This window comes from Trachemys scripta, chromosome 5 (genome assembly GCF_013100865.1).
Source record: "Trachemys scripta elegans isolate TJP31775 chromosome 5, CAS_Tse_1.0, whole genome shotgun sequence".
NCBI lineage: Eukaryota > Metazoa > Chordata > Testudines > Emydidae > Trachemys > Trachemys scripta.
The window spans coordinates 132,434,017-132,444,510 of NC_048302.1; the positions used below are offsets into that span (position 1 = coordinate 132,434,017).

Here is a 10,494-nt window from a genome sequence, read left to right on the forward strand (position 1 = left end):
CTCAGGCCTGTACACTAGCCACTGAACCACACGGCTTCCCTCCTAGAGAAACAGATCAGAAAAACAGATCTAGTGTTTCCAGCTCTGCTGGGCCTCATGAGATTCTCCCCACTGACCAGCACATAGAAATTCTTCTGCTTAGGGACCATTCCTCCACTCTGCCTGGTGGAGAGGGGAACGGTGTCTAAGCAGCAGATGTCTGGTCTGGAAGGGGGAGGTAGAAGAGGATCCATGTGGTCCCACTCTTCTGCTACAGACTGAGGTGCTGCTGGCTGTTAAAGAAGAATATGATTGATGCATCCCTCGAGCAGAACGGGATGCCCCTGGGAACTGGGCAGGGACAGGACTAGGAACAGGGCACAGATGCCAAGGCTGCAGGACCTATGTTCCTGAATGGACGAACACCCGATTCCTAGGCCTGGCCCTGCAGGGTATAGCACAGAGCTACGAAAAACATCTGGAACTAACCTACCAGCTTGGGGACAGGTGTTTGTCATCTGCACATCATACATACCCCTCTCTAGGGCTTTGGGGCTATGCCAGGTTCTTGTCGTCTGGCTAAACGGAATTTATTCGGCTGTAGCCGGTTCCTGGGGAGCCTGACCACTGCCTGGTTGGCACCTTCCCTCCGCAGGGCAGCTCCCCAGAGAGAAAGTGGTCACGAAACTTCACTCTTGGTTGAGCGGAAGGAGGAAAGGCTGGAAAACATTCTAACGAGGGTCCCTAGTGCCCTTACTTTCGGTCACATTTCAAGTACACCCAACGCCGTGCCACGGGGGCTGCACAAAACCCCAGATACATAGGGACAGCTGCTGTAACCACAGGGTCCGTGACTGATATTACAGCAGAGTCTAGAGGCGATATCTGAGATCAGAGTTGTATTGTGCTAGGCACTGTACATTCATGCGTTAAGAGATGGTCCCTACACCAAAGACCTGACAATTTAAATAGAGAACATGGGCCCAGGGTGGGAGAAGGGAAGCATGATCATCCCCTTTAATAGGGGGAATTGAGGCACAGAGATCCCAAAGTCACCCTGGAAGTCTGTGGCAGAGCCAGGAACTGATCCCAAGCCTCCAGAGTCTCAGTCCACAGCCTTTCTACCTTACTCTAGTCTCCTCTCAAAAGCGACTGGGATATAGCTGTTAGCTACACATTTACTGCTTCTAGATCTGAGCCTTAACCACAAGACCATCCGTCCGTCTCTTAGACGTCTATCATCTTTTTTTATCCCATCTTCAAAACGCTAGATGGCTGTGAGAAGCCACTTTTGGAAATGTTGGCCATGATTTTAGGTGCCCAAGTGAGACCCCTTCCCTCCACCAATGCTGCTCTAAACTATGTTGTGCTGAACCCTACAGTTTTTAAACAAGAGTTGACAGATAGATGCTTTTCTAAAAGATCTGCTCTTGGAATTTACTGTGGGGAAGCTCTCTGGCCTGTGTTATACAGGTCAGACTAGATGATCACAATGGTCCCTCTGGCCTTGGAATCTACGAATCTACAACCCAGAACATTTTGCTTGTCTGTTTAGATTGTCCCTTCTGTCTAACAGGTTTTAAGCTTGCCCCACTTTGGAACAGACTTCCCTCCATTATACCACGATGGCAGCCTGAAATAGTCTGAGTTACCCTACGGTGATGCAGGGGAGACCCAGGTGAGAGGGCATCAGAACATACCAGCCAGAAGTCAGGGCAAAGCAACCTGTTAGCGACTGACCTGTGTCTGTGTTGTATCCCATCCGCAGCACAACTGGACCAAGCATCAGGGAGACAGAGAGAGAGAGAGAGAGAGAGAGAGAGAAGTTTTCCATTCACTGCAATCCTCGGTCCTGTGTTATGTTTATCTTAACAGCAGGATGCATCCTACAAAAATGACTAAGCTAAAAATCAATATTGAACCAGCTCTTCACCCCCTCCCCCAAAAGGGCATTTGGTTACTAAGGGGCTTTAAATGAAAACCTGGATTAAGAGACTTTATGCAAACACAAAAGGAGGACAAGGGAACCTTTCCAGAATGAATGTTGATCTAACTTTCCATTTCCGAGTATTTCAATCTGAACTCCTTTTGTGTGTTCAGTAAAAGCTGGAGAGGAATTCCTTTGTCCGGATGGATTATAGTGGAGCGGGCTCCCTAGCAAATCCTTTTGTAAAAGTGCACAGACCCCAAATTAACTCTCTAATGTTGTGATAGAAAAGATGGCCCTAACAACATCCTACCAGCCCAATATCTAATTAATACAATCGCCCTTCTATCTGCCTGGGAATATAGTACATGCCCATCGCTGCAGTAGGAGTGCCTTAAATTCTAAAAGTGGCGAGGAAATATCTTGTGGTTAAGATGCTAGATTGGGCCTCAGGAGATCTGGGTTCAAGTTCTGGCTCTGCCACAGACTCAATGTGGGACTGTGGGCAAGTCACTTAATCTCTCTGTGTCTCAGTTTCCTATCTGTGAACTAAGGATGATCAGACTTCTTACTGCCAACCTCTGGCTTATTTAGGTCATGAACTCTTTAGGGCAGCAATGGTCTCTCACTATGTATTTGTGCAGGGCATGGCACAATGGAGCTCCAATCTCAGTTGCAGCTTCTAGGTGCTGCAATAATAATAATGTTGATTAGATTACTCTTGTATAGTCAGACCTGCTTTAGCCAAATTCGTTTGCAAAGTCTATAATCATTTGCATTTTTTTAAAAAAGCTTTCAGATAAGCAGTTGAACAGCAAACTGGGCCAGATTATAAAGACCTCACTATTTCTGATCTACTAAGTTAATTGTTAACACTGTAACTACAAACAAATTTGGGAGACATACCTAGCCTCTGTACCATTCCAGCTGCTGAAAGGAATCAACCTGCTATCTCAGAAATACAAAAGTTCCTAACTGTCAGGGTGGTTAAACACTGGAATAAATTGCCTAGGGAGGTTGTGGAATCTCCGTCTCTGGAGATATTTAAGAGTAGGTTAGATAAATGTCTATCAGGGATGGTCTAGACAGTATTTGGTCCTGCCATGCGGGCAGGGGACTGGACTCGATGACCTCTCGAGGTCCCTTCCAGTCCTAGAATCTATGAATTTATAAAATTCTAATAACCAGCCTGAAAAATTCAGTGAATTTGCATCAACACAAAAGCATGGGGGTCCCTGTTTGATTTTTAAAGAATAGGGTTGTTGTCAAGGGTATTTGAAGGTCAAATATCTGCCCCATTTTAATAATAGTTATCATCAATGGAGAGAGTTTTTCGGGCTCTCATTAGCTAATTTTTTTTTTAAATCAAACATTCTATTACCAATAAACATGCTGGCCACATTTTTGTAGGACCTACATATAAACATAATATTTAGTGCTTCCTCTGTTGGTTCTACAGCAGTAATTAAATAGCTGACACTATTCCTAGAGAGTTGTTCCGCTTGGAGGAACACTGGCTCATTCTGGCATGATGATGTACTGTAGAAATAAAAGTAAGTGATGTTAAATGGAAAGGGCCATGTTAATTTCAGCTCCATTTGAAACACAGAAGTGGAGGGACGAGCGGGAGATAGATTACTATACGGAAGAGGACAGATTTAGTAGAGAACAAAGAGTCTAGGGCAATATTAACAAATGCTGGAGAGGAAACAGGTAAAAATCATGAAAAGTAATTTACTCTGTCCCTGCCAAAATGTCCTGAGATCCCTCTTTCCCCAGCGCTGTTAGCGGTATCAGTTAGTGGGACTGGAGATCGGCCAGTAGACGAGAGAGAGAGTGAGTGTGTGAACTTCCTAGCAGGCAGGACACAGACACGAGTCATCAGGTAACCATACGCCTGGGACACGGGGAAGAGAAACTAGAACCTCTAGCTCCAACAACGCATGTTCCCAGATTTCAGGTAAAGAAAGAGTCCTGCTACTTTTTCAAAGGAATGGGCCCTGACGAGTAGAGGGAGCACACACACATCCATGCTCCGGGACAGGGTGCACTGGAGTTTAGCTGAAGCGTTACGTTGCTCTGCTATTTTCCGTATTTCGCGGAAGTGCCTTCCTTGCTGACTGCAGAGCTGGGATACTCAGGCCTCATTTCTTTAATGCTCTCGGGTTTTCGTACAGAATGCGACATCTTGACAAATCTCCAACGGATCTGCCCAACGTTAATAACACAAGGCTGACATGTACAACTCCCGCAGGTAATGAAGCGACTGCTATTTTACTAGCCTACTGTATGCGGGGATGACGGAGTATCGTGCACTCACTGCATGCCATTTGAGCTGTGCTCATCCGTCATTATTATGGTTAGAGCTGAATCAGAGCAAATCCCAAACTATCATTGCTCAAGCTTAGTTACTATAGGCCTGATCCAATGCCCAGTGAAGTCAACGGAAAGACTCACACAGATTTCAATAGGCATTGGACCTGGTTCTAACTGGGGGTGGGGAATAGCTGACTAAGGCAAAACCCCAGATACAACATGCCTCTCCTGAACTTTGGGAGAGAGTTTGGATCAGAACCTGAACATGGTGGTTCAGGCCTCGGTGTGGTTCGAGGGAGAGGACTTTCATCAACAAAATTCTTAACTAAATTCCAATCAGTTGCGTCCATGCCAGGGGACGGCAATGGGTTTCACAGGTGTCACTAAAGGCATAATCTGAAAGCATCACCTGACCTGTAGAACCTTTACCACTAGTAATGCTGCATGAGAAGTAAAGTTTCACAGAGTTTAAGGCCAGAAAGGACCACAAAATCATCTAGTCTGACCTGTGTACTGTAGGCCCTTGAATCTCACTGTTGCCTCTGCACTGAGCTCAATAACTTGTGTTTGACTAAAGCCTCTTCCAGAAAGTCTTGATTAGAAGACATCAAGAAATGGTGACTCCTCCACTTCCCTTGATCACCCTCACTGTTACAAAACTGTGCCTTATTTTTGATTTGAATGCGTCTGGCTTCAGCTTCCAGCCACTAGTTCTTGTTGTGCCTTTCTCCGCTAGATTAGATTAAAGAGCCCTAAAATACCTGTAATTTCTCCCCTTGAAGGTACTTATACACTGTAATCAAGTCAGCTCTCAATCTTCAAGCGCAACAGATTGAGCTTTCTAAGTCTCTCACTGTAAAGCATTTTCTCCAGCCCTCAAATATTTTTTGTGGCTTATCTCTACACCCTCTCCAATTTTTTCCAACAGCCCTTTTAAGTGATGTGGGCATCAAACCCGGACACAGTATTCCAGTCTCAGTCTCATCAATGCAGTCCACAGGAGGTAAAAATCACCTTCCTCACTGTTCTCCTGAACCTGGCAGGACTCTCAGACCCCAGGCGGAGGCTGCAGGGCCGGCAGCTGGAAAACTTGTGGTTTTGCTTGTGGAGTGAGCACGTTTGATCGGGAACCACTGAGGCACAACCATGGAGTCCCACAAAAGCATTTTTACAAAGGCACTTTTCAGAGCACAGTCGTATGTTAAAGGGCAAGACCAACCAAATAAGAGAACAGCATAGGAGTACGGAGTAATTCATCTTAAACCACAAAGTATGACCTTTCTACAATTCTTTGCCCTCAAGTCTAACTGAGCCGTTTTTGAAGTGGGAAGAAAGTTCTGAAAGGCGACAGAACCTATGTAAGCAATCATAGAACCATAGGGTTAGAAGCAGGGCCGGCTCCAGCGTTTTTTGCTGCCCCAAGCGGCGGGAAAAAAAAAAAAAAAGCCAAGATCGGCGGCACTTCAGCAGCAGCTCTACCGCTGCCGCTTTGTTCTTCGGCGGCAGGTCCTTCCCTCTGAGAGGTACTGAGGGACCCGCCACCAAATTGCCGCCGAAGACCCGGACATGCCGCCCCTTTCCATTGGCCGCCCCAAGCACCTGTTTGCTACGCTGGTGCCTGGAGCCGGCCCTGGTTAGAAGGTGCCTGCAAGGGTCAGCCAGTCTAACCCTCTGCCACGATGCAGCATTTGTTGCGTCTAAAGCAAACAAACTCTGGGTGAAAGCCTGACTCCATTGAAGCCAGTGGCAAAACGCTGTCCCTGCTGTATTTTCTGCCTGCCTGCAACTATACTCAAACCTGCAGTCAGCCTCAGTCTCCTGCTCTCCCTCACGAAGAGCTAGATGGCATTCCTGGTACATCCATCGCTCCCAGTAGCGTCCATGGGCATTGAGGCTTCATTTCCTGCACACCCGAAACCCCCACTGAAGGCAGGGCCGGCTCTGGCTTTTTCGCCGCCCCAGGCAAAAAAGCCTCCCGCTGCCCCTCCCCCGTGCAGGGAGTGCGGCAGGGGAGGGCGCTGAGCCCGGCCGCGGGCCCACTCTCCCAGACCGGCCAGAGCACCAGGGGGAGGGCGGAGAGCCCGCCGCGGCTCCACTGGTGGCCAGAGCGCCGGGAGGAGGGTGGCGAGCCGGCTGGGGCTCCGCTCTCCCCAGCGGCCAGAGCACCGGGGGGGAGGGCGGAGAGCCCGCCGCGGCTCCACTGGCGGCCGGAGCGCCGGGAGGAGGGTGGCGAGCTTGGCCAGGGCTCTGCTCTCCCCGGCGGCCAGAGCCCCGGGGGGAGGGCGGCGAGCTCGGCCAGGGCTCTGCACTCCCCGGCGGCCAGAGCCCCGGGGGGAGGGCGGCGAGCCCAGTCACGGCTCCGCTCTCAGGCCGGAGCACCGCGCCGCCCCCCTCCAGATGCTGCCCCAAGCACATGCTTGGTGGGCTGGTGCCTGGAGCCGGCCCTGACTGAAGAAGCTCTGGATGTGCAAGGAACGCAGGACTGGAAGCCCGAGTAAGGTTTTCCAATACACAGAGCTGACTATCAAATCTACCCATCCAGCTACAATACTTTCCCTGCGAGACAAATGAAAAACAGCACCCTGTTTCATCAATGTCCATTTTCAAAAGTGAATCCCAAGGAAAACAGAGCAAAAGCCCTTTGTAACAGAGCTCTTTGAAAGCCCAGAGCCCAGTTGTACTGAGCAGGCTCTCAAAACTAACAAGAAAGGTCGTGCCCGTTTGGTCTTTGGCTTTCACAGGGCAAAGGCAGGCAAGAGGGAGGGATTCCACAAACAGCAGCTAACTGAGAACCTGCTCATGTAAAGGGCTTTGCTGACATTAAAGTGCTGTTTGGAACAGCCAAGCAGTGTCTTGCAGTTAGTGTTCAACAAGAAACCGGTTAATGTCAATTGGTAGCAAACTGTAAGCAGGCACATCTGAATTCCTTGACTAACATTTTGCCCTTCTGTGATCTTTCCATCTGAGGAGCTCAGAGCACTCTACATGCATGAAAAGACCTTCACAACACCCCTGTGCAGAACTGTAGTATTTCTACTCGCGTCTTACAGATAGGGAAACTGAGGCACAGAGCTATCCGTGACTCTGCACGAGAGAGAGAGAGAGAGAGAGAGAGAGAGAGAGAGATGGGAATAGCACTGGGGACTCCTAAAGTCACAGTCCCATGTTCAGCCACCAGACTGTGCTGTCCCCCTTACTATTAATATAAAAAAGTCTTATTAAATAAAATTTTTCTCTCCTGGACCATTCATTAAGAGTGTTAACATACAGTAGCCTTGAATGTACTAGAGAGCTTTTTATCCATCTGTAATCTCTTGTCTTATACTTAGAGTATAAGCGCTTTGGGATGGTCTTTTTGTTCTGGTTTGGGCAGCGCCCAGCACAATGGGGTCCTGGTCCATGACTCGGGTTCCTAGGCATTACTGCAATACAAGTAATGCATAAATAATAATAATAGTATAATATTTCCAGACCAGTTTTGCAGATTTAGGTTTTCAGGTAGGGTCCTATCTATCAGAACCATTCTGCCATTATACCGACAAGTCACTCCTGTCTGGCACTGGTGAGAGAGACAAGGTGAGTGAGGTAATATCTTTTATTTGACCCACTTCTGCTGGTGAGAGAGGCAAGCTATCAAGTTTAAAGCTGCGATTTCTAACAGACTCTGTTTTATGGTTATTTCTACCTCCCAAGTCTCCTGCCCGTATCCTACGTGTCTGTTTGGTCCATCTGTTGCATCCGGACACTTTGACTGCAAACTCTTTTGGGCTGAGACTATGAGTCGTCTTTGCTACTTGTCCGTAAAGCACCTAGCCTGGATTCTTGGTTGTATTAAGATGCACCAATGAACCCCAAACAACAAAACAGAAATTGAAAGCTCCTGGGAAAAGGGTGGAAATTGAGCTCTCTGCAGGAGGATGGACTCAAACAGGACATAGGGTTCTGACAGCTCACACAAAGTCCGGCCAAACAACCAAACTTCAGGGTGCTCATCTAAACTGACCTCCAAACCTTTAGAGAGGTTGAAGCATCAGTCCTTTTGCCAAGTCCTGGTTGGAACTATGCGGAGACTGAGCTGTCTCTTTCTCTCTCTTCACAGGCAGATTTGGATGCATTAGGAGTTACATGTGTAAAAATCCCATCGGTGCCACTTGAAACAGACTCTGAAAGATATAAAGAAGTGCTTTGTGAACCACCAAACTGGCTACTGCAACTAGGCAAATGAAGTGCATCTAATCCACTGGGCCTTCCTGGGGCAGATATCTTAGTGGTTTGAGCACTGGCCTACTAAACCCAGGGTTGTGAGTTCAATCCTTGAGGGGACCAGAGGGATCTGGGGCAAAAAAATCTGTCTGGAAATTGGTCCTGCTTTGAGCCGGGGGTTGGACTAGATGACCTCCTGAGGTCCCTTCCAACCCTGGTATTCTATGATTCCAGTTACTGCCTAGTAGTAAAAGGGCTGTGATTTCCAGGGAGCCATCCTGCTGTATGTATGTATGGGTGTATCAGTCAGACTTATTATGTGTATTGTGGTTGTGCCTGGAGGTCACCAACCAGGGAACAAGGCCCCATTGTGCTAAGTAGGCCCTGCCCCAAAGAGCTTACAACCTAAGTAAGTATTGTGCTCACCTGGGGTCTGATGCAAAGCCCACTGATGTCTCTAGGAACCTTTTTGTTGACGTCAATGGCCTTTGAATCAGGCCTTTGATGGCCAGCCACACTACAGATCTGATCCATTATTAAAACTGGGGAAAAGGGGAATCAGGAGCAAGAGACAATATTCAACAGACCAAGAGTTCAATCTAACTCCAAATGAAATGAACCATCCTGACTCCAGTCAGACTTGAATCAGGCTCATCTTGACTGACTAACTGGGGTTTCTCTGGACAGGCAGTGACTGGGTGAATCTCACTTTGGAAAGGGGTGATTTAGAGAGAGTTTTGTAGTGACCCCAAAAGACTCTGCCATTTACTCTAGTAACAAGTGAGCTGTGAATCTTAAAAATACTCACTGTTATCTTAGGAGTAACTTTCTTGTGTCATAAGTTTTTTTCCCCCCTCTTGTATCATGTTTAGATAATTGCATTCAAGCAAGAGAATTTCTCCCTGATGCATCAGAATCCACTTAACACTTTGCAGAAGAGCCAATATGTTTTACAGGGGACAGGAGCAAACCTTGAGCACTCATGGAAATAGTTCCCATGGAGTTTTTCGCTAGACTGAGGATGTGAGCCCCAGATTCTTATTTGGGCACATTCTGCCCATCTAAGCTCCCTCTGAAGTTTCAGCTGGGCAAGTTATTTTTCACTTTCTGTCCTACACAGCTGGGGAGTGTTCAACACCTCCTGGCAGCATGACAGTGGCAGAACTGACTCCTGTGTAGCTGTAGAGTGTATTGTGATCCTTCGGGATGAAGGGTGCTACACACAAACGCAATACATGACCTCGGCCCTAAGAAATGCCATACTGGAGCTGAATAATGCTCCATCCAGTCTGGTATCCTCTTGCTAAAAATAGTCCATTACTCAACTTTTCACATCATGACATCACTCTGGACCCTGCATTCCTAGCCCTTCCACAAGTATTTTGTACTCATTTGGGTTTGTTACTTGGTTTCCTAGGACTTCACGGTTGCCCGTGTGACGGGTGATGGTCAATGCTGAACATCATGGTGACAGCAGGGATAGAACTCAGCTCCGCTTATTCCAAGAGCACAGGCCCCTCCACCTAAGCTAAAGGAGACTCCGCATTAGCTGTATAGGGACTAAGTCACACAGCTGAGAAATCCTGACTCTCTCCAGAGGGGGACAGTGATACAAACCACATGTGCTCGCCAGTTTACCCTCCTTTTTCCATGGAAAATGGATTTCTCACAACGCTTCCATTATTTTAAGTTATTTAAAAGAAACAAAGCAAGACCTGAAGATACAAGGTTACTCCCAACCGCTGATGGCTCAGCGCCTCCGTGGAGACAGAAATCTGCTGCTCTAGGCAGACAACAAGCTTCAGACTCCTGCTAAGCTCTTTGCCTCACCAACGGCTTGTGGCAATGAGTTCCACAGGTTAGCTGTTCATTGTATATAAAATATTCCGTTTACTCAATTTGCAAACTTGCCCCCTTTCAGTTTCATTGAACGTGCCTTTGTTCTTGTATTAAGAGGAAGGACGAATAGCAGAGCTCGATCCATCTTCTCTAGATCAATTGTTACTTTTTAATGCCTTCATCACTCTCTCTCAGGTAAAAACAACAAGGAGTCTGGTGGCACCTTAAAG

The 10,494-nt window shown here is 47.5% G+C and overlaps 1 protein-coding gene across 9 annotated transcripts in view; it reads right to left on the minus strand.

Annotated features, from left to right (window-relative positions):
- Positions 1-10,494, minus strand: part of LZTS3 (leucine zipper tumor suppressor family member 3) — a 157,367-nt gene that overhangs the window by 26,913 nt on the left and 119,960 nt on the right. For 4 of the 9 annotated variants that reach the window (XM_034771578.1, XM_034771576.1, XM_034771575.1 and 1 more), the window contains exon 2: positions 8,226-8,385. The exons of 4 other annotated variants lie outside the window; for them this stretch is intronic. The gene's annotated coding sequence lies outside the window, so the exon portion shown is untranslated. Of the gene's footprint in view, positions 1-1,719; positions 1,791-8,225; positions 8,386-10,494 lie in introns of those variants that run through there. One more of the 9 variants, XM_034771581.1, reaches the window with a different exon arrangement.